Consider the following 16,646-nt stretch of genomic DNA (forward strand, 5'->3'; position numbering starts at 1 on the left):
TAAAACATTTCACGTTGGTTAAACCCAGAAACTTAAGTTCACCTGCTGCCTTAAAAAGCTGAGTAAACTCAACTTGAAGAAAACTGTTAACAACTCAAGAAGTTAAAAAGTTGTTTAACTAATGAGTATTTATTGTTTCAACTTGATGCACTGAGTCAAAATAACTTACTATGTTTATTTTATTCATTTTAGAAAATGAGCTATCTAGTCAAATAAAAGTACAATTCCTCACTATTTTAACACACACTTTTAAGTTAATAAAACTTCAGCTATATTCACATAACTTATTGTCTAAAGTTAACAGTGCTTATGTTCATCATTTCTAGACTTGACTAATAAATGTTTCCCAGTTTCTTTAAACTTTATAATGAATCAACTTACAACTTCTGTTTATAAATAACATTTATTTAAACAAAAAATATTTCATATGTTTTCACCTTGGCTCTTGGTACATCTTTTAAAAAGGCAATGTGTACCCAAAATAAAACCAATGCCACTTCTGAACACATTTATTGCAAACAGGTTCCATAAATGTTGTTTAGGAATAAATCTGCTCTTTGTAGTGCTGTAGTATTCTTCCTTGGCCATTTCCACTTCATGAAAGGGATCTTCAGAACTCTGCAGAGAGAAAAAACAAGACTGCTGAATTGTGTTCTCAAACATGTATGTGAATAAAATTATTATCTGAATAGTGAGATATTTAGCTCTCTTCATTCATCCCTACACAGGTCAATTAAACCCAATTACAACTTTAAAAAGAAATACAAATTATTTAACACTCAGCAGATCAACACAGTGTAAAAACGCACAAAAATAAGTCGTTATTTACCTTTGAAACTGGATGGCTAACGAATTAGCCAGCTAGTTAACATAACCTTTACCACTATTAGCTTACCCGAGCACGCATGCAGACGTTTCTTTTAAAAGCAAACCAAAGTTTATTGTTAATGTTCCGTTATACGCATTACAGCACAAACCAACACAACCATTGTTTAAAATATCTGCCATGGACCCAAGTGGTGTAGTAGCTAACTGTTAACCTAATGTTAAGCGTTCATGGCCTCGGCAAATATATCGAAACGAGTAAATCCGTCAGTTCTGTCACATTTAATGGTCGGCGTACACAATTTCACTTTTTATCACACAGATTTAAAACATTGATAAACTCACCTGCTTCCCGCCATTAATGCTTTCAGTAGTAAACGCTCCAACTTGCCAAACTCCACTCGGTGTATCAATCCGCACTCAATTTGCCTCAAACTGTAGTCCAGAGTCAGGTGTGTCCCTCCGCCGCTGAAAGTAGTCCACTATCGTATAACGTGTGTTATTCTTGTTTTTATCAGTATTAATATTAATGGCTTTCCGTCTGTGAAAAAAAAATTGGTTAGAACCATGCTCCCATGGTTTAAAGGTTTTAAAAAATATTATTGTTCTGTCTAACTCAAAAATGGTCCCACCTATAGGAATCACCCACTATATCCCCTTTTTTTCTTTTTAACTGATAACTTACAGACATGAGTTAAATGAACATTGACAACATAGAAAAACTCACAAGTAGTCAAGACAACTGATTATTTTACGTTATATTTTCTGAAAACTTATATTTTCTGAGTTCAAAATCCAAAACTTGTCATGACAATTTGAGTTGAAAAGAAGAAATGAGTTCACATAACTTATTGAGGCTGAAATGTTTTAACCAAATTGATTTCTAAAATTAAGGTTTGTAGGATGTGAGGGACATTAATATGTGTTTATCAAAAATAGTTTGACTGTATTAATTTAAACCATATCAGAGTTTAATAGATGTATCTCTAATATACAAGGGCAGTGATAGCTCAGTGGTTAAGGTACTGGACTAGTAAACAGAAGGTTGCCAGTTCAAGCCCTGCCACCACCAAGTTGCCCCTGTTGGGTCCCTGAGCAAGGCCCTTTACCCTCAATTGCTCATTGTGTAAGTCGCTTTGTATAAAAGCATCTGGTAAATGTAAATATACACTTATTATGGATTTACTGATCCTAATTATAAAAAAAAAAAAAAAAATGTTTCTATAAAACAGTGTTTGTAGGATGTGAGGGACATTAATATGTGTTTATCAAAACAGTTTGACATTAATTCATCAAACCAAATCAGACTTTAATAGATTTATTTATCTTTAATATACATTTATTATAAAATAAATAACAATATAAAAACAAGGTTTGTAGTAGGTGAGGAACATTGATTGATTGCATATAATAATGCCAAAAAATTATTGAGAAATTTTAGATTTATTCATCTCCAATATAAAATTATCACAGTTTTACTGACCTTCATTTAAAATTAATACAAAATAAATATTAACTTTTAAAAATATATGTAGGGTTTGTAGTAGATGAAAAACATTGATGTGTTTGTATAAAAATAGTTTGACATTAATTCATCAATACATTACAAGACTTGAATGGATTTATTTCTCTGTAGTAAGTGCAGAGTAAATGTTTTCTACGTTTCTCTCTTAGTTTTATGAAGCTCACTAACGCGTTAGCTGAAGTGGGAGCTCGATCAGCGGTTTCATTTGAATTTTTCTTTAAATAAATATATGTAATCTTAAAATTATTATCAAATAGGTTTTGTAATATGTAGCCTTAAACTAACTTTACCGCAGTCCCAATCCCAAAATTCCACAGGCAACAGTTTGGACGGCTCAGTGGCATCACAAAGGGGCCTAATGCACGTAATTTCTATAATTCAGATATCTGAAAATGTCATTTTGACTAGTCATAATTACGTTAGAGATATCTTGAATTGTAATTGCGGATGTGTGACCCTTCAGATGACGAATCCAGTGACGTCATTTGAGATATCTTGGACGCCATTCTGACCCGTCAAAATGTAATTGAAGATATCTTGAATTGTTCTTTTACTAGTCAGATTGTAAATGCAGATATATGGAGCTAATTTAGTGCCAAAACTTCACAAATAAACAGAACATATTCTGTAAATATGATATGATTTGCAAACAAACACAACACGATGTACAAATAAAAAACGCTATTTGTAAACAAACACAACACGATCTTCATATAGAAAACACGACTATTTAACACACACAATGTGATTTACAAATACAAAACGCCACTGTTGCAAATGCAAATGTGACTTTCAAATAAATGCACAGCAGTTTTCTAATACACTGCACTTCACAAACAAATAGAACACGTTTTACAAATACAAACGCTGTTCTGCAAATGCCGTTCGTGAATCACGTGACTTTTGGCTGCACTGGTCTGGCGCTCGTGTCACTTTTGTCAGATTTTCTCACAAATACAGGGTGGGCCATTTATATGGATACACCTAAATAAAATGGGAATGGTTGGTGATATTAACTTCCTGTTTGTGGCACATTAGTATATGGGAGGGGGAAAACTTTTCAAGATGGGTGGTGACCATGGCGGCCATTTTGAAGTCGGCCATTTTGGAGCCAACTTTAGTTTTTTCAATGGGAAGAGGGTCATGTGACACATCAAACTTATTGAGAATTTCACAAGAAAAACAATGGTGTGCTTGAACAGTCCTGCTCTCCTAGTCCAGATAATATCATTCGTGACCCCTCAGGACGCGTCGCTTTGCCAAAGTCTGTTCTACCCTTTCTTGTGAGACACTTTCACGGTGTGTCCCACATTGCAAAGAGGGGAGTGGTAGAACTGTTAAACAAACATTTCTGTATACACAAAGTCGGTTTGTCAACAAAAATCTTACTGGATACATGTTTAACCTGCGCACGTGTAAACAACACAACAGCGAACGCTAAACATGATGCTCTTCCTGTTCCAGACCAGCCTTTCACACACCTTCAGGTGGATTTCACACACATGCCCCCGTGTGGTAAGTTGAAATATATGTTAGTGGTAGTAGATCGATTCTCCAAGTGGGTAGAGGCATTCCCTACAGCCAATGAAAAGGCGTCCACTGTGGTAAAGATCTTGTCTCAAGAGATATTCCCTAGATATGGTTTACCTATCTCTATAGACAGCGATCAAGGTCCAAGTTTTGTTTCAAGGCTTACGAACAAACTTTGTAAGTACCTACAGATCAACTGGCACTTTCATATACCGTACCACCCACAGTCCTCAGGTGTTGTTGAAAGGATGAACCGAACTCTGAAAGACAGAAAGCCAAAGCCATGCTGGAAACAGGTAAGAACAATTGGGTTAAATTACTACCAGCGGTACTAGCGGAAATCAGGATGTCCCCTAGTGCCACCACAAGGCTCTCTCCATTTGAGGTAATTTTTGGCAAGCCATACCCGTGTCCTATGTTGGTGAGGACTAACAATACTAACAAAACTAACCACTTACACTCTTCTGGTGATTTGGAGATGCTAACATCTGATTATGCAGCGAAACTTGTGGATAAGCTTGTTGAAATACAATCTAAAGTGTCTCTGTCTCTCCCATTACCTGCAGAGCTCCCTACTCATCCGTTTGAGCCTGGTGAGACAGTGCTAGTAAAATCTCTGAAACCCAGGAAGGTTGGCGAGGCAGCGTACGGACCCCCGACTACTGTCCTGGCTTTCACCTGCACAGGCATCCTCACGGATTCCCAGCCACACTGGATTCATGCTTCACGAGTCAAGAAGTGTCCAAAACAGTAACCAATGGAATTTCAACTCCCCTTCTACTCTGGAAAGAAGCAAGAGGGGAACCCAAAACTAAAAATGTTACTTCCACATCCTGAAAGTATTCACACCTTGTACAACAGCTGCCTGCTTTTATTGTCTACCAACACCCCCTTTTCCTTAGCTATTTATTCTTGTTTATTCCCCAAATAAAGTCAGAAGATTTTTGGTGCTCAGCTGTGTCTGTCTCTGTGCCTTTGTCTTCTCCTGGGCTCAACCGAGCTCAACTGGTGGAGAATATTCCATAAAAGCCTTATTTTAACAGGATTCAGATCCTGAAACTGATCAGAACGGTATAATGCTTATGTTTGATATTTATTATTAATGTTAGAAAAGGTCTGATGCTGTTTAATCCGCTTTAATAATTAGAAACACCACTTCTAATGATGTCTGTAGATGCTGTGGTTAGCCTCAGGTAGCTAACAGTGTTCCACACAGTCTGTGTTTATTGTTAAATTAAAATTCATTTTATATTTACTACAGGGTATAAAACGGATCTTTTTTTATTGTTTAAATAATTATTTATGCGTGTGCTGGTGTGATGTACTGATCAGTAAAGCAGCAGCAGGGTAAAGTGTTCAGTTCTTACTGATCTTTTAGTATGAAATGTTAAGAAGAACCTGCGGAATTTACACAAAAATAGCGTTTAATGTATTAATAATGTTTCTTTAGACCTCTTTCTGTACTGCAGCCTTTAAGGATGAATTTCCTCTCAGCAGGAGGTGACAGTTCAAGTTTTCTTTCTGATCTTGGTAAGAGACCACTGTTCCATGTGCCTGGAGATGTGAGGTCAAACTAGCCCTGTTTATATGGGCACTGAGACATCACCGGCTGTAATCAGTCCTGCTCAGATCTGTGAAAATTAGTCAAAGAGAAAAAGAACAAATGAAATGACTGAAATCACAGGTCACATTGAGCCCCAGGACCCAGGGCCTACGCCTATTGTAATAAAAATACAATGCTGTGCAGAAATATAATCTAACAAGGAGCCTGGATGGTGCAGTGGTAAATAACGCCAGCCCAATACTGCTGCGATACAGCGTTCAAATCCCCAGCTGTGCTATCAGCCTGTCTGGCTTCTACATACAGACATGACTGGCTATGTCTGAACAGAACAGAAAAGAACAGAGTTAAACAGAACAGAGCTGAAAAGAACAGCTGAACAGAATGGAAAAAAAAAAGAAAAAAAAAAAAAGAACTGATGATAAGCACAGCACAAATCTGAACAGAATAAAGCTGACCTGAACAGAACAGAAAAAAATAACTGAACACCACTGATAAGAACAGAACCGAGCTGACCTAAACGGAACAGAACAGAACAGAGTTAAACACAACAAAACTGATGAGAAGAACAGAACAGTGCTGAGAAAACAGAGGTGAACAGAACAGAGTTAAACAGAACAGAAAAAAGAACAGAGTTGAACAGAACATTACAGAACTGACCTGGACAGAACAGAACCGAGCTGACCTAAACAGAACAGAGCTGAGCAGAACTACACAGAACTGAACAGAACTGGCCTGGACAGAACAGAGTTAAACAGAACAGAACTGATTAGAAGAACAGAACAGTGCTGAGAAAACAGAGCTGAACAGAACTGATGTAAACAGAACAGAACTAAATGGAGCTGACCTCTCCACTCTTTATTTTATTGCACTTCTGTAGATTTTTGAGTCGTTGTGTTTAATATCAGACACGTGTAGGATCATAAGTAAGAACTGACTGGTGTTACTGGTTTGTGTTCTGCAGAAGTTCTGGGTGGTCTGGTGTCAGCCAGTTACGGAGATGAAGACGTCAGAGCCGAGGAGAGAAACCAGAAAGATTCGGGGAACGAGGAGAGTGAGGGCGACAAACATTCTGTAAGTTCACGCAGATACCGGCTCACCTCGACCTGGACCGGGTCACTGTTCATTACCATCCTGAGTGAGTTACACCCCGGGCCCCCCCCCCCCCCCCACACCCCCACCACGCGCGCCCTCACACACCCCCCACCAAAAACATAAATAAATTAATACATTAAACAACCTGTCAATAACTAACCCTAACACAAGTTTCTTTCTACTCTTCTTTCTTGCAAAGTCATCCACTAATTCATCAAAATTAAGCTGTCTGACCAAATCTGATTCAATGGCCAGAAGTGACAGTGAGTTCAGGCGGTTTTGGCGCATCCTAATCCTGAGTTCATTCTTAATACGAGCCAGTTTGGAGAATGAACGCTCCCCTTCACAATTTGTGATAGGCACAGTCAAAAAAAGTCTAAGTGCTATGTAGACATTTGGAAAGGTTGACTGTAAATTCAAATTTATCATGGTTTTGAGCATTTTACTAGGACATTTTTCTTTTTCTGTTATGAATGATTTGTATTGTATCAATTCATCTGCCAGGCTCATGTTCAGATCTAAAGGATATGCTGCAGCGAGTGAGTTAGCCTTTAAAGTGAGCTCACTGTTGGACATATTGTCAGGCATGAAAAGAACATCAAATAGCTCAGTTAAGTGTGTGTATGCATTCAAACTGTGGTTGAGACAGGACACAAGTTTGTCAATGACAACATTGAAAGTTTCGATCCGAAACTTGTCCTTTCCGTTAAATGCTACACCTGGCTCTGCACTATCATCAGACATAATTTTGCGCTTCTTTGTACGCTGGAGGTCATGCCTGTACTCTTGGGAGACAGCAGTGGTGACATTTAAAGCTGCCCCTTCAAACACCTCAAAGTTATCTCTCTGTGCTGCTACAAAGTCTCGTAAAGACAAGAGAAGTTGTGTAGCTGTACACATGTCAATATCATGCTTCTGCAGCTGCAGGCTTGTGGCTTGGAACCTCTGTAGTATTGTGTCCCAGAAGTATGCCATGAAGGCCATCTCCAACGTGTCCAATTTGTCACAGAGTGCAGAGGCTTCACTTCGAGTTACACATTTCTCCTCCATATCTTTAGACATATCATTCAATGCCTCTCTCAGTTGTGCATAATATTTCCAAAGAGCCTTAGTTGACTCAGCTCGTGCGCTCCATCGAGTACCTGACAGTGATTTCAGTGTGAGTTTGATATCAGTATCACGGAAAACCTTTCCTCACCTGTGTGTTGATGATGCACAAAATGTGTACATTTACATTTACATTTACATTTTCAGCATTTAGCAGACGCTTTTATCCAAAGCGACTTACACAATGAGCGGAACACGATGAGCAATTGAGGGTTAAGGGCCTTGCTCAGGGACCCAACAGTGGCAACTTGGTGGTGGCGGGGCTTGAACCGGCAACCTTCTGTTTACTAGTCCAGTACCTTAACCACTGAGCTATCACTGGCCTGTACAAAGTCAAAAAAACGTCCAGCTTCTGGGCTACTGTCAACAGCATTGACACCAACTAAATTCAGTGAATGTGCTGCACAGGGGACATAACAAATCAAAGGGTTTCTTTGTTTAAGATGAGCTTGGACTCCATTGTACTTTCCCCACATGTTACTTGCATTATCATATGACTGGCCCCTACAGTTGGATAAGTCTAGGCCCAGATTCTCCACCATAGCAACGACACACTCTGCCAAACTGTCCCCACTATGGTTTTCAATAGGCTCAAAAGCTAGAAAACGCTCAACTACATGTCCGTCATTATTAACAAACCTGAAAATTAAAGTAAGTTGGTCCACATGAGCAAGGTCTGGAGTGGAGTCAACTATAACAGAAAAGTAATTTGGCTAGGGCCCAAAAGCATGGCTAGGGGCCCCAAAAGCATGGCTAGGCCCCCCAAGAGGCCCTGGGGTCGAAGTCCCTAATAGTCAGAGGATCCTTAAAATGGAGGGCCCTCGGAAATAAAAATATGTTGTATCATAAATGTTGATAGGCATCGCAAAATGTTTTGGGCCAGGGCCCCCCCGGGGCCCCCTGACCTCAAGGGCCCCTGGGCGCTGGCCCCACTGGCCCGGTCAGTAATCCAGCCATGCTGATCACCAGTTCCATTGTTGTGCAATGGGCGGTGATCGGTCGTTATGCAAATCAACTGCATATAAGGTTGGGGTTCTTCACCACCAGCTCAGACTGAAGAAGTCATTCGGATTGAGTGACGAAACGTTTCTCTTAAGTATTGATGAACTGATTCAACTTTGTGGATTTAACTGTAATGCGTTACATTACTTTGTTACAGAAAACAAGAAAGAAGAACAAGAAGCTGCTGTTTGTACTGTAGAGCCTCATCTGTAAGTAAATAGTATTTAATTATAACCCTTATATTTAATTAACTACATTCTAATTAATAATAAAATTAGAGTTTATAATAAAACATCACTGTGAGGATTTGAGGAGCTTTAACTCCTCAAAACTTTAACAGATTTAGAGTTTATTCTTTATTAAATCTAACATTTTTATATAAACACGTCACATTTACTTTGTTTACAGTTTTTAATGTTTGATAGAAACAGCGAGTTCTTGTAGCTTTGTTTACAGGTTGTTTTACAGGTTTATAGTAAAAGTTAAAAGTATTAGTACAGCACTGTTATTGGGAGTGGATGAGAAACTAGATGTAAAGAACATCAGACTTAATCATTTCACTTTGGGCCACAAAACCACTTCCACCAAACTCAAAGGGTTGTTTCCCAGACAGGGATTAAGGCTTATAGTCCAGGACTACATTTAGCTTTAAATAGAGAATCTCCATTCAAAATGCTGTGTAGTCTAGGACTAGGCTTAATCCCTGTCTGTGAAACCAACCCAAAATGTTATATTAGAAGTCTTTTCTGCCTGATGCTGCTCAGTCCCACAATAGTTTCAACATTTTCACTCTGTTTACAGCCTCACAGCATTAAAAATAAACAGTTAAAACAGTCTGAAAGAGTATTCCTGGATTTCTCTTTAATAGGGAATAAAGTACATTTGTCTATCTGTCCGTCTGCCTGTCAGATCTTTTAATAATACTGTGGAGAAGTGCTGATACACTCCAGTCTGGATTAAATGTAAGTAGTATTTATTTGTGGTAACTAAACCCACAACCTTCAGTTTCCTCCAGTTGTTGAGTTTCTTCTTCACATATTGATGAATTTCAGGTGAAGGAACCTCAATCCCTGTGGAACACGTCACCTCTGAGGAACACCTCACCCCAGAGGACCAACAGTGTGGAGGTTTCCAGATGAAGCCTGTGAAGAAGGAAGAACCTGAAGATAAAGATGAACTGAGTAAGATATTTTTTATCTTGAGTAAAATAAGATTTGGATTGAATAGAATCAGAGGAACCTGGGATGAAGCATCATACAGTGAAAGCTTGTATTGTGCTCATGCAGATCAGTGTGAGCAGGAAATGATGAATGCAGGATGAATCACGTTACAGGACTTTAGCATCAGATCTCAGTTTAACAATTACTAACAGTATTTATTATTTATAATGTTATAAATGTATTTTATTATTTATACTGTTATAAATGTATTTGATTATTTATAATGTTATAAATGTATTTGATTATTTATAATGTTATAAATGTATTTGATTATTTATAATGTTATAAATGTATATTATTATTTATAATGTTATAAATGTATTTAATTATTTATAATATTATAAATATATTTGATTATTTATAATGTTATAAATGTATTTGATTATTTATAATGGTATTTGATTATTTATAATGTTATGAATGTATTTGATTATTTATAATGTTATAAATGTATTTGATTATTTATAATGTTATGAATGTATTTGATTATTTATAATGTTATAAATGTATTTGATTATTTATAATGTTATAAATGTATTTGATTATTTATAATGTTATAAATGTATATTATTATTTATAATGTTATAAATGTATTTGATTATTTATAATGTTATAAATGTATTTGATTATTTATAATGTTATAAATGTATTTGATTATTTATAATGTTATAAATGTATTTGATTATTTATAATGTTATAAATGTATTTGATTATTTATAATGTTATAAATGTATATTATTATTTATAATGTTATAAATGTATTTGATTATTTATAATTATATAAATATATTTGATTATTTATAATGTTATAAATGTATTTGATTATTTATAATGTTATTAATGTATTTGATTATTTATAATGTTATAAATGTATTTGATTATTTATAATGTTATAAATGTATTTGATTATTTATAATGTTATAAATGTATATTATTATTTATAATGTTATAAATGTATTTGATTATTTATGATGTTATAAATGTATATTATTATTTATAATGTTGTAAATGTATTTGATTATTTATAATGTTATAAATGTATTTTATTATTTATAATGTTATGAATGTATTTGATTATTTATAATGGTATAAATGTATTTGATTATTTATATTGTTATAAATGTATTTGATTATTTATAATGGTATAAATGTATTTGATTATTTATAATGGTATAAATGTATTTGATTATTTATAATGTTATAAGTGTGTTTGATTATTTATAATGTTATAAATGTATTTGATTATTTATAATGTTATAAATGTATTTGATTATTTATAATGTTATAAATGTATTTGATTATTTATATTGTTATAAATGTATTTGATTATTTTCTGCTTCAGAACTGAACAAGGATTTCTGCTGCTCCTCGTGTCCACGTTCCTCTACAACCCAAAATCAGCTCCACAATCACATCAAGAGCTGCAACCATGATAAATATGAGACTCTGGTGAAGATTAAGACTGAACATGAGGATCTGACGCCCACCAGAAGCTCCAGTAATCAGCAAACGTCCTCTGGTACTGTCAGCATTAACACCTCTCTCAGTCCCACACAGGAAGAAGGAAACGTCTGCTCACAGTGTGGGAAGAGCTTCAGCACCAGAGTGCTCTCAAAATACACCAGCGCATTCACACATGAGAGAAACCGTATCAGTGCTCACAGTGTGGGAAGAGTTTTAGTCGTCAGAGTGTTCTCAGAAGGCACAAGCACATTCACACTGGAGAGAAACCGTATCAGTGCTCACAATGTGGAAAGAGTTTTAATATACAGGGTAATCTCAAAATACACCAGCGCATTCACACTGGAGTAAAACCTTATCAGTGCTCACAGTGTGAGAAGAGTTTTAACACACAGGAATCTCTCAATAAACACCAGCGCATTCACACTGGAGAGAAACCGTATAAGTGCTTAGAATGTGGAAAAAGTTTTATTCAACAGATTAATCTCAAAAGACACCAGCGCATTCACACTGGAGAGAAACCATATCAGTGTTCACACTGTGGAAAAAGTTTTATTCAACAGATTAATCTCAAAACACACCAGCACATTCACACTGGAGAGAACCCGTATCAGTGCTCACAATGTGGAAAGAGTTTTAATAGACAGAGTGATCTCAAAATACACCAGCGCATTCACATTGGAGAGAAACCGTATCCGTGCTCACAGTGTGGAAAGAGTTTTATTCAACAGAGTGATCTCAAAATACACCAGCGCATTCACATTGGAGAGAAACCGTATCCGTGCTCACAGTGTGGAAAGAGTTTTATTCAACAGAATAATCTCAAAAAACACCAGCACATTCACACTGGAGAGAAACCATATCAGTGCTCACAGTGTGGAAAGAGTTTTAATGGACAGAGTGATCTCAAAACACACCAGCGCATTCACACTGGAGAGAAACCGTATCAGTGCTCACAGTGTGGGAAGAGTTTTAATCAACAGAGTTCTCTCAAAAGACACCAGCGCATTCACACTGGAGAGAAACCGTTTCAGTGCTCACAGTGTGGGAAGAGTTTTAATGCAAAGAGTGAGCTTAAAATACACTTGTGCGTTCACCGTGGAGAGAAACCATATCAGTGCTTACAGTGTGGGAAGAATTTTTATACACAGTCTAGTCTCAAAATCCACCAGCGCATTCACACTGGATAGAAACCGTATCAGTGCTTACAGTGTGGAAAGAGTTTTAATATACTGTAAAGAGTGAGCTTAAAATACACCAGCGCATTCACACTGGAGAGAAACATTATCTTCATCCGGAATCGCATACTAACAGAGTCTGTACTAGATTGGAGGAAGTACGCAGCACTTTCAGTACAGAAGTAACAACACCCCTACTACATCTGCCATCTTACTAATGTCAAGTGATGACGTGATGACGTAATATCGCTATGGTTACAGACCACCATAGTTACAGACAAGCCCCACTTGCCAAATTTTTGGATATTTATCGTCTTTTTGCGCTAATCATAACGTTATTTAGGGTTGTACACAATAATAACATTTTTATTTTGTTTATCTTACTTAAACTTGTAAACAGAGGACTCCTCCTTCTCCCCAATTTCTTGTTTTCTCTTCCGCTTTGCAGCTACAGTTGCATTATGGGATACATTATGGGTTGCATACTCGAACATGGCTGCCCAAGAAGTAGGTCATCCGGGTACTTCCCGCGTACCTTTTTATGTATACTGAGTATTCAGACATACTAACCACTCTCGCGTACTGCTCTCGCGTACTATTGAGTATACAAGTATGCGATTCTGGACGCAGCTCTCATCAGTGCTCACAGTGTGGGAGGAGTTTTAATCAACAGAGTTTGTGCTGTTAATACAGTTCATGTGGTAAATGTTTACTGTTTGTTTAAGAGTCGTTTGGTAACTGATGATGATTCATAGTAGTGGTTCGCTAATTGAAGCGATTCATTAATGATGTTTTAATTTATGTTTATTAAGAGTATTAGTTGATTTTGTATTACATGTTTGAATCAGGTTAGCTCATGATGCATTAAGTTAAATGAATTTGCACATGTTGGCTTATTAGTATTGAAATGCATAACTTGGAATAATATGCATATGGACTTTAAATTTAAATATTATTTGATATTCATGTCTTGATGTGCTGAAGTTTATAAACGTGTTGTTTTTACTTAATAATTTAATAAATTTTAATAAAAATTTAATTTAATACTTATTAAACAGAGTTGAACTAAACATCTTCTACAGCGTGGTGATTGGTGGAGGAGTTATCTATCTGCCAGTTTATGCAGGGCGTATAAAGGTGGCAGAATAGAGTTAATACACCAACGCATTCACAGTGGAGAGAAACCGTATCAGTGATCTCAGTTTGAATCTCAGAGTTTTAATCAACATTGTCATCTCAAATTACACCAGCGCATTCACACTGGAGAGAAGTTGTTTCTGGACTCTGTAAACACTGTAATACACAGGAATCAAACTGAGATTATCAGATGATCAGATTGTAAAAGGTAGAAGAAAGAAAGAACAGAGTTAGAGAAGCATGTTGGAGAACTAAACATGACATTAGAGGAACTGTTTGGAAGAACGTCTAGGACTGACTGTAGTCCTCTCTAAAGGTCTGCTGTTCAACTCCAAACATGCCATTATTTCAATTATTTTCAATCGCCATTGCAGGTTTACAGAAACACTTGGGACAGAAGAGCCATAAACACTTTCTAATGTTTATATATTATACAAATGAAATAATAATAAAGTCACAAATCTGTACCCAAGCAACAAGCTGTAATTTATTTCTAGCACCACTAGATGGCAACGAGTTCTGTACAACATTTTCAACTTCACTTTAAAAGTCAGTTGAATGTGTTTTACTGTAGTAAGAATGAAAGTATGAGCTGATCTTTGTCTCAATGTGTGTGTTTGCAAACCTAGTGAGCTGCCTTGCTGTCTTACTGTCTACACAGGCAGCTGCCTCAGTAGAGAGGATTCTAATAAGTCAATGACTTATAAGGCAGGTTATTCGAACGCGCTACTTAGACAACGATTCCATCGGGTTTAGCATTAAGCATCTTGCCATTAAAACCAATGGATTGAGGTAGCACAGCACGCTAACATGTCAATATAGCCTCCCTTCATGTACCGATAACGGTTACATTTCCTGACAAGCCTGAACTTGCAAATAAAAACACGTGGTACAAGTTTATACAAGTTAAAAATCAGTAATATTTTATTTACATTTGAAAATAACTCATTTCTCCACACCGTCAGCCATGTTTATTTTTCTGTGAGAGAAGAGCACCGACCCGCAATGAATTCTGGGATTGCCTTAATCACCAAGGCAGCGTTGGATGCTCACTCGTTTCTGAGTCAAAATAACATTGAAATATTAAGATGCCTCAGTACTGAGGGTATTAAGGCATCTAGGATTTCGAACAGCCTCCTTCTCGGGAGCGCGCACAGGATGACGTAAAATGCTGCCTATGTAGAGAGAGAGCTAGCTTTTCCAACACACCCATTGTGTAGCTTTGATGAAGAAAAAGCCGCTGGGTCAGTGTGTAACAGGAGGTTTGGAGTGAAGGTGGGTGTGTGTGGATAAAAGCTTCCATCACCTGGTATTCCCAGGCGGTCTCCCATCCAAATACTAACCAGGCCCGACCCTGCTTAGCTTCCGAGATCGGGCGTTCTCGGGAGGCCATGTGGTGGTAAAACCTAGCTTTCATACAGTAAACGCTGAAATGCCATACGGTTGATTAGTTGCCAATCACATGCTTTGGAAAGAGGGAGTACTTATTAAATTAAAATTACTGGGAATTGGTGGAAATATATATAATTGGGTTTTGGACTTCTTATATAACAGAGAAATACAAGTAAGAGTAGGAACAGAACATTCCAGAAAGCATACAGTGGAGAATGCTTCTCAGAAAAACACAAAATTACACCAATCTCAAAATATATGAACAACCTCTTCAGCAAGTAAAGGCTATTAGATTTCTTGGAGTCTGGTTTGATGAAAAATTACCATGGCACATTCATTTAGAGAAAGTTAAAAATAAATGTAAAAAGATCATTAACATACTACAATGTATGTCAGGACAGGACTGGGGAGCAAGTAGAAAATCAATGCAAAATATTTATGAAGCACTCATGAGAACAGTTTTTGATTACGGATGTGTAGCTTATATGTCAGCAGCAGAGTCAAACCTTAAGCAACTAGACACATTACAAGCCCAGGCGTTGCGAATATGTAGTGGGTCATTCAAAACATCCCCATTAGCAGCAATGCAAGTGGAAATGGGAGAAAGAATAAGAATTAAGCTAATGATGACATACTGGGCTAATCTACAGGGACAATGGGATACACATCCTGCCAAGAATATAATAAGAAATTGCTGGGAACACAATAAGACAAATTATAAAAGTTTTGGATGGATTGGCAATGCAAAGGCAAGAAGCATGGGATTACATAAATTACAGTATAGTCCCACAGTACCAATATCCCACATTCCTCCTTGGCTATTTCCCTTGCCAAAGGTAGATCTTAACCTTCAGAAAGAATTAAAAAACAAATTTTTGCATGCGACATAGTACAGAAATACATAGATAGATATTACTCAAACTTTATTCTCGTGTTTACAGATGGTTCCAAAGACCCCAAAACAGGAATTACAGGTGTGGCAGTGTATATACCAATAAATAATATACATATTAAGAAAAGGACATCAGACCATCTGGCAGTATATTCCATAGAATTGTTGGCCATATTTTTAGCACTACAATTGATAGAAAAAGGGAAATAAATAATACAGTTATTCTTTCGGACAGTTTTTCAGCTCTGATAAGCATAAAGTATGGTAAATCCTCAGCCAGGACAGATATTGTTAACAAAATATTCTATATGTTACACAATTTGAAAGATAAAGGTATATCCACCAGCTTTCTGTGGGTTCCTGCCCATGTAGGAGTGGAGGGAAATGAAACAGTAGATATCCTAGCCAAACAAACCCTAGATTAAAACAAATAAATCTACCGGTACCTTTGAGCAAAAATGAAGTTAAGGCCATAATTAGCACATGTACATATGCAATATGGCCGGAGCATTGGGATTTTGTTGAAACTGAAAGACATATGTACAATATTCAAAGACAGGTTGGCGATGGGAGGATGGCAGGTTCTAGAAGGAGAGAAGAAAACATCATCACACATGTAAGAATAGGTCACACAGGACTTAACTATACTTTATGGAAAATAGGCAAACACCCAACCGGAAGGTGTAGCTTTTGTAAAGAACCCGAAACAGTAGAACATATA

The 16,646-nt window shown here is 36.8% G+C and overlaps 1 pseudogene; it reads left to right on the forward strand.

The window, feature by feature from the left end:
• The window catches only part of LOC134326295 (zinc finger protein 850-like), a 122,960-nt pseudogene that overhangs the window by 34,367 nt on the left and 71,947 nt on the right, over positions 1 to 16,646 (forward strand).

This window comes from Trichomycterus rosablanca, chromosome 14, assembly GCF_030014385.1.
Source record: "Trichomycterus rosablanca isolate fTriRos1 chromosome 14, fTriRos1.hap1, whole genome shotgun sequence".
Taxonomy (NCBI): Eukaryota; Metazoa; Chordata; class Actinopteri; order Siluriformes; family Trichomycteridae; genus Trichomycterus; species Trichomycterus rosablanca.